Genomic DNA, 7,528 nt, shown 5'->3' on the forward strand with positions numbered 1-7,528 from the left:
AGGAAGGAAGGAAGGAAGGAAGGAAGGAAGGAAGGAAGGAAGGAAGGAAGGAAGGAAGGAAGGAAGGAAGGAAGGAAGGAAGGAAGGAAGGAAGGGGAGAAATGAGTTTGCCCCCTGGGTTGGCTCTGCAAGAAGAAAAAGCAAAAGGTGTAATTATCAATAGTTCCCAATAGATGGCTCCCGGAACACACAGGCAATGCTGAGCACACAGATCAGATTGATTTCAAGACCAGCGTTTTTATCATATCATAAGCCAATAAAGAGGAATGCTTAAAAAAATCTTTGTTCAAACACACTCTGGTCAGATCTGTAGTTCTCTCAACCCTTTGTGCCCCACGCTGGCACAAAAAAGGATCATTATGCTTTAACCCCAACCAGTAATTAGGTGCAGTACAGCTGCTCACTCACTCCCCTCACTTTCATTCCTGTGGCTGGACAGGGAGAAGGATCAGGAAAAAAAAGTAAAAAAACCTTTGTAGGTTGAGAGAAGAACAGTTTAATACTTAAAGTATAATAGTATTAGAAAAATAAAACATAAGAAAGCAAAGTGCAATTCTTACCACCTGCTGAACAATGCTCAGCCTATGCCCGACCAGTGATYGGTCCCTTCTGTCCAACACCTCCCAGTTTATATTCAAAGGATGACGTTTTGTGGTTTGGAATATCTTGTTGGCCAGTTAGTGTCAGTTGTCCCAGCTCTGCTCCCMCACAGCTTCCTGTTCACCTCCTCACTGGCAGAGCATGGAAAGATGAAAAGTCCTTGACTTGGAGTAAGTACTGCATAGAAACAACAAAAACATCAGCATGTTATCAATATTATTCTCATATTAAAAACATAGTGCTGTACCAGCTACTAAGAAGAAAATTAACTMTATTCCAGCCAAAATAGGCACAACCCTTTTCTGTCACCTCCTCCATTTCCTCCTAATCTTCCAACATTTTCTTCCATTTCCTCCTCCATCCTTTCTGCTGTCACTTTCTTCCACTGCCTTACTCTATTTTACCTCTTTTGTCTCCTCCTCATTTTCTTCTTACCCCACCTTCTTCTGCCACTGGCATCCTCTGCTTTCTTCTGTGGCCTTCTCCTCCTGCTGCCTTCTTCCATTGCATCCTGCTCTTTTTCCAGCACCTTCTTCCATCAAGTCTTCCTTCTCTTTTTCTGCTGCCTTCTTCTGATGCTTTACTCCACCACCTTCTCAATCCCTCTGCCTTCTTTTCCTCTGCTGTTTTCTTCTGTCCTATGCACTATGACCTCCTCTTTTTCTTCCACCACCTTTTTCTGGTGTCTTGTTCCATCACTTGATCACATTCGTCATCACCTTCTTCATTCCYAATTCCTGCACCTTCTTCCATTGCCCTCCTTCACATTCTCCTTTGCTTCTTCTGTCACACACTTCTGCTGCATTCTGCCACCTCTGCCCTCTCTTCCTTCACTGCCTTTTTCCACCACCTCCGTTGCCTTCTCCTTCAATTGTTTTGCCCCCTTTTTTCTTCACCTCCTCTGTTGTCTCTGGCTTCTCCTTCCAGTGCCGTCATCACCATTGTCTTCCCTTGTCTCCTCAGTTGTTTCTTCCTTCTTTGCTTCCACAGCCTACTCTACCCTCTCCTTCACTGTCTTCTTCTATCTCCTCTTTTTCTCTTCTTCCAATGTCTTCTTCTGCCATCTTTCTTCATAGCTTTCTCTGTAACCTTCTCCATCTCTTCTTCTGATGCTTTCTTCCTTTGCCACCTCCATTTCCTCCTTCTTTATTTTGTAGCTTTCTTCCTCTGCCTTTTTTTATTGCCTCCTCCATCAYCTCTCTTCTATTTTTCTGCCTGCTTCTGTTGCCTTCATCTGCCACAGCCACCTTCCAACGCAAATGCCTTCCTTCTTCCGCCTCCACCTTCTTCTGTCTTCTTCCACCACCATTTTTGATGCCTCCTTCAACCGCTGCTGCCTTTGTGCATTGCCTTTCTCTGCTGTCTTCCTCCACTGCTTTCTGCTGCCACCACCTCCTGTCAATGCAGTCTGCTGTCACATTCTRTCACTGCCTCCTGTTGCTGCCTTCTGCCACCTCCCACTGCTGCCACCTTCCACTGCTGAATTAATCAGCCACTGCCTCCATATGCTGAAGCTGCCTTCTGTATCACTGCCTTTACCACTGCCTTTCACCACCACATCCTTCCAAGACTTCCACCTTTAGCCACTGTATTTCTCCATCCTTCCCTCTGCCACCTTCCACTCTCTCCACCTTCCCTTATTCACCACCTTCTTCTTCCAGCTTCTCCCATCACCTACTCTGTCATCTCACCCATCATCTTCTTCACCACCTTCTTCTGCCTCCTCTCCTACATCACCTCCTCCTTCTCTGCTTCTGCTGCAGCCTTTTGCCACTTCTTTTGTCACCTTCTCCATTGCCTCCCCCATCTTCTCCTCTCTGGCCTTCTTCTGCTGCCTGCTGCCACTCCTTGCTTCTGCCACCTCTTCCACCATTTCCTCCTTCTCTTCTTCCATGTGTCCAAGATATCCTAACGAAACTGTTATTGGAAAGCAGAGTAATTATAACAGTTGTTGACAATGACTGTGTAGGAATATCTGTATCAGGTCACTGGCAAATGATTACACTGGAAAATTTGTATTTTTAATTATAATTATGAGAGAAGTATAGCATTTTAACAGCATAAAGAAAATTGCTTTTTTCCCCATGGTATATTGCTCAGTGATACAGGTCCTAACTCTGTCTCTGACAGTAATCCTGTACTGTTCCACTGATCCTTAAGCAAATAACATCACCCTTCTGTCTGTTTGTCTTCCTGCCTTTTTTTGTGTGYCTTAGCTATACCTACTGCAGAGCTTAAGACAGGAACAATTTACAGTAGTTATTTTCACTTTGCCCAGCATAAAAGAAATACAACGGGATCTTTATAGCAAAAAGTAGTACTGAAGTGCCATCCAGTATAAATGCCCACATACTTCGTGCTCTTCAACAATCAAGAGACTATTTCATRGAATCACAGAATACTTTAGCCTGAAGGGACATCCAGGGGGTGGGGGTCTGTGGTTCAATCTCCAACTTAAATCAACACCAGTTTATAACCTGGACAAGGTTTCTTGGGGAATTACCCAGCTGAGAATTGGAAACCTCCAAGGAGGGAGATTCTAGTCTTTCTGGGCACTTTCTGTTCTAGCACTGTAGACCCTCAAGGGCAACTCCTTTTCCTTTTATTCCTGCAAGTTGTAACCATTCCATCTTGTCATTATGGCACATACTGTCTCTTTTTCCCTATAGCTGCCTTTTTTGGTAATGAAAGGTTGGAATTACCTCTCCCCTGGCTCCACCTGCCCTGAGCTTTCTTCTCTCAAAGCCAAAGAACAGCTCTCTAGTTTCTTCTTCTACTTCATGAGCCACCTAATCATCTTGGACACTAATCAACTCTCATTGGCCATCTGCTGGAAATTCTCAGGTATTTAACACTACCTTTGCAAGGAGGGAAAGGTGTGAACAAAATTGGGCTTTATTCAGCCTTTTCCAATAGTCAGCTCTCCATGAGGAACAGAAGGAGTTAGTCATCAAAGTCAGTAAGACAAGTCAAGCAGAAAATGGATAAAAATGCTTTCTGCTAATGAAATAGGTATGCATATGTACTATCAACCTAGCAATGACAAGGACTCTTGACCATTATTGAAGGGACAGATAATTTTTTACTATTTTTACATGGTGCGAAAGAAATTTAAYTGTTTTTCCTAGCCTAGGAATCAGGGTAAGAATAATTTTGCATTTTTCTCAGCCTGGTCCAGAAACTAAAGTTGTTGCAGAATGTCAGTGTCCTGGAGCATGATGAGATTTTATCTAAAAATGCTAATTATGGTATCTTGGCATACTGGGTTCTTTCTGTTGTATGTGCTTGTTGACCATTAAATTGGTGTTTCAAATGAGTGAGAGAATGGGCAGGTCCAAGACACRATTTTTAGTATTTGTGCAATCATTTTCATTATCAATATGATAAAGAGTCGAGCAATTTACCAAGGCTGTGATTACTGTTGCTGGCACACAAAACTAAATCATTCCATGAAATGCATGCCAAGCACCAAGTCCAGGAGATTTCCCTTGAAATCTATTGTGTTGATTTAAAAATACATCCTCATGGATGCACCAGTGTCTCAACGGGAGAAGCACATGTGCATTTTCCCTGCAGGTGCCTCGGAAGCTGTATCTCTAAAGGATATTGTGGGTAAACCACCAGCTCACTTAGGGAAAATGAAAACTAGAGTTTTCAAAAAATGATGGTGTGGAAATGCGGTTCCTTACTGAAATAAAGGACCAGACCAATTCCAGTGAAACACAACACAGAAACACAGAATTACAGAATCATACAATCACAGCATGTTAAGGGATTGGAATGGACATTAAAGATCACGTAGTCCCAACCCCTCTTCATCCCCCACAGTGTCTCTGGGTCATTAGCTTGGCACTTTAGTTCCTACACTGCTCACACAGCCTTTTCTCATGCCTGCGACTGGTCCCTCCTCATTAGCCAGTTGTCTTACTTTAGAGCAGCAAATGAATGTGGTATTGAAATGTTTTTGTTTTCAATATAATTTAAAGGTGAAGCTAAAGGGTTTGTGAACCTTGTGATTAACATTTGTGTCTCCATTCCAGCAAAGGTATAACATGTCATTTCACAGTTGTAGAGATAGAAGGGACTCTTCAGATGCAGCTGATAATTTATTATAGTGTGTCAATCTGCAGAGATATTAGGACAACTTCCAGCAGGACAAATTTCCTAAACTTTTAATTAATCCAGAAAACTGTTCTGTCTTTGGTCTTCTAACTATTTCCTTTCCCCAAAAAATGTTTTATTGACTTTCTAAGGACTATGAAATAAAACTCAGGCAATTGCTTTCTACTGACTATATATTATATGAGGTGTTACTAGTATGACACTCAAGAAAATGCTCCCAGGAGTGAGGCTAATCAAGGATGGAAGAGGTTTCACTTTAAAGATTACTGATATCACAGGGTCTGGAGTCAGCCAGGCTTCCCCAGCAAGTGTCCTATCTTGTCTGGGGGATCTCATGCAATGAAGATTTTACAGAGAGGTTCATTTTGAGTAAGCAATTAGTTATTTTTTTTAAATTATGKTTTTTGTGTAGATACATAAGTAGGCATAGGACATCAGTGCCTGGAAGAGTTGTTGCTGACTCCTAGTTTTCTGCAAAGTCAGTTCTTTAACACAGTTTCTTTGTCCTGACAAAGACAGGTTGTTGGGTTTTTGGTTTTCTTATTTTTGTTTTCGTTTTTTTTTCCCTGAGAGGAACATGGTCTTATAAATAAGACTCTTACCAAGAGCATTCTGTCACTGCAAAAGACGTGCTTGCCATTAAAATAGACAATGAATTTGCTGAAATACTCTTTGCTATGGAAAACATTTGCTATTGTCACCTATCATTCTTCACAGCAGTGGCTGAAAATGATGAATGATGCCATCCATCTCTTGTACAATAGAAGTTAACATTTTCAATAATGAGCTGGGCAGTTGGACAGAGTGCACCCTCAGTTCTGCAGACAATACAAAATTGGGAGGCCTGATTGATACACCTATTGAGAGAAATGGAACGTTCTGTACATGAGAAAAATTAACATCATGTACCAAAGTTGGAAAGCAGCTTTGCAAAAAAAAAAAAAAAAAAAAAAGGGATGTAGGAGTCCTCAAGGAAGGGTTGAAGATGAGTCAGCAACCTGCCCTTGCAGCAAATAAATCCAGCAGCATCTCTGACGCACTAAGAAAAGTGTTCCCAGGTCAAGGAAGTTATTACCCCTATTCTGCACCAGCGAGATCACATCTGGGATATGTCATGAGTCCAGTTCTGGATCCCCCAGCTCAAGAATTATGTGGACATGCTGGAACAAGTCCAGCAAAGGGCCACTAAGATCATGAAGGGATTGGAGAACCTTTCATTTGGAGAGAGGCTGGGAGATCTGGGCTTGTTTAACCTCAAAAAGGAAGGTTCAGGAAGAATCTTATTGATGGGTATGAATATCTGAATAAAGAAAACAACATCAGCCCATTCTCAGTTGTGKAAAGGGCATGAATTCAGTTCCAGAAAATTCTGTTTAAACATAACCCCCCTCATTTTTTACTCTAAGGGTAGTCAAACACAGGAACAGGTTGCCCAGCTATGTTGCATAGTCCTTGAATATCTTTGGATATTGAATATCTTTGGAGATGTTCAAAACCTGATTGGACACTGAGCAAGMTGCTCTAGCTAGCTACGATTCAAGAACAGAGGTCAGCCTAGACAATCTCCAGAGATTYCTTCCAACCTCAAGATATTTGCTGTGATTCCATAAATGGAATCCTAAAGCCAAAGAATCCTAAATATTCTTTTAGTTTTTGAGATGTTTGCATAAATAAATGATAATTTCTAAATTGACTCTCACACACTGAGGAAAGAGGAAGATATATTTTTCTGTACCAAATAAGTTGACTCTTCATATCTACACTGCATTTCAACTTTCCTTGTGGAGATTACTGTTAGGCTGCCTGCAGTGCACTGAAGATACATTAAAAACAATAAAATAGTTCCATTAAATTGTATAGGTTTATGATTGAGGTCCTGCTCTCCTAGCACTCTTAATAAGTTGGAAGAAGCAAATCCTAGTCCTAGTCTCATAGGAATAGTTATATTACCTACTGAAACTAACAGGAATATATATTCCATTTATTGACTTTAAAGTCAACTAGGYGAGATTTTATGTGCAATTTTAGCTGCAAGACTTGTCATTTCTGTCTCCATTAGTCCTATAAAAAATGACATAGAGTGCTGCAAAGTAAAAACTTCATTTAGCCTTAACCCTGTAGACATACAAGTCTCCCTCAGATTTTGGGATCTACACCTCTCCCATCCCAGGCTACCTCAAGTGATAGGTCCCCCCCAWATCCCAATGCTGATTTTCTGCTTACTTTCTCTTGAAAAAGATAAACGGAAGAGACAGCTAAATCTGTAATGGTATCTTCTGAAATGTCTCAGCTTGTGTAAATTAATTGCTTTAAAAGACAAAACCTATTACACAAATCCCAGTTAACAACCATTAAAGCTAAATTAATTCTAAGCAGGAAGAAGAATTATCCTGTGGGCCACCATTAATTCTCTAAGCAGCTCACTCTTTCTTCACCTGTTTCTCTTCTGCATTTTTTCCTCTTTAATCTTGTCAAAATGCCCGAGGAAAATAAAAACAGTTGAAAGCATTTTCCTACAGAGAACAGAGCCATGAAGAATTCACCTCACTATTTCCTGAAGTCAGTATGTAGGAAACCAGYATGGGTTTGAAGAAAAGATTCTGCAGGAATAGATATGAAAATCTTAGCTCAACCATTTTGATCCTTGCTATCCCCTATTTTTTCACTGTCTCTTCAAAAAGTCTCTTTGGGCAGTTCTCTCTTGAACCACTGCTCAATGTCCAAGATGTACCTGTGCCTTAAGGTTCCAGAAGGATGAAGAGTGAATGAGCAGGCTATTCTGGCATCTTTTAGAAAAACTTTCAAT

This window comes from Malurus melanocephalus, unplaced genomic scaffold (assembly GCF_030028575.1).
Source record: "Malurus melanocephalus ecotype Western Australia unplaced genomic scaffold, MMel_1.1 scaffold_259, whole genome shotgun sequence".
Classification (NCBI taxonomy): domain Eukaryota; kingdom Metazoa; phylum Chordata; class Aves; order Passeriformes; family Maluridae; genus Malurus; species Malurus melanocephalus.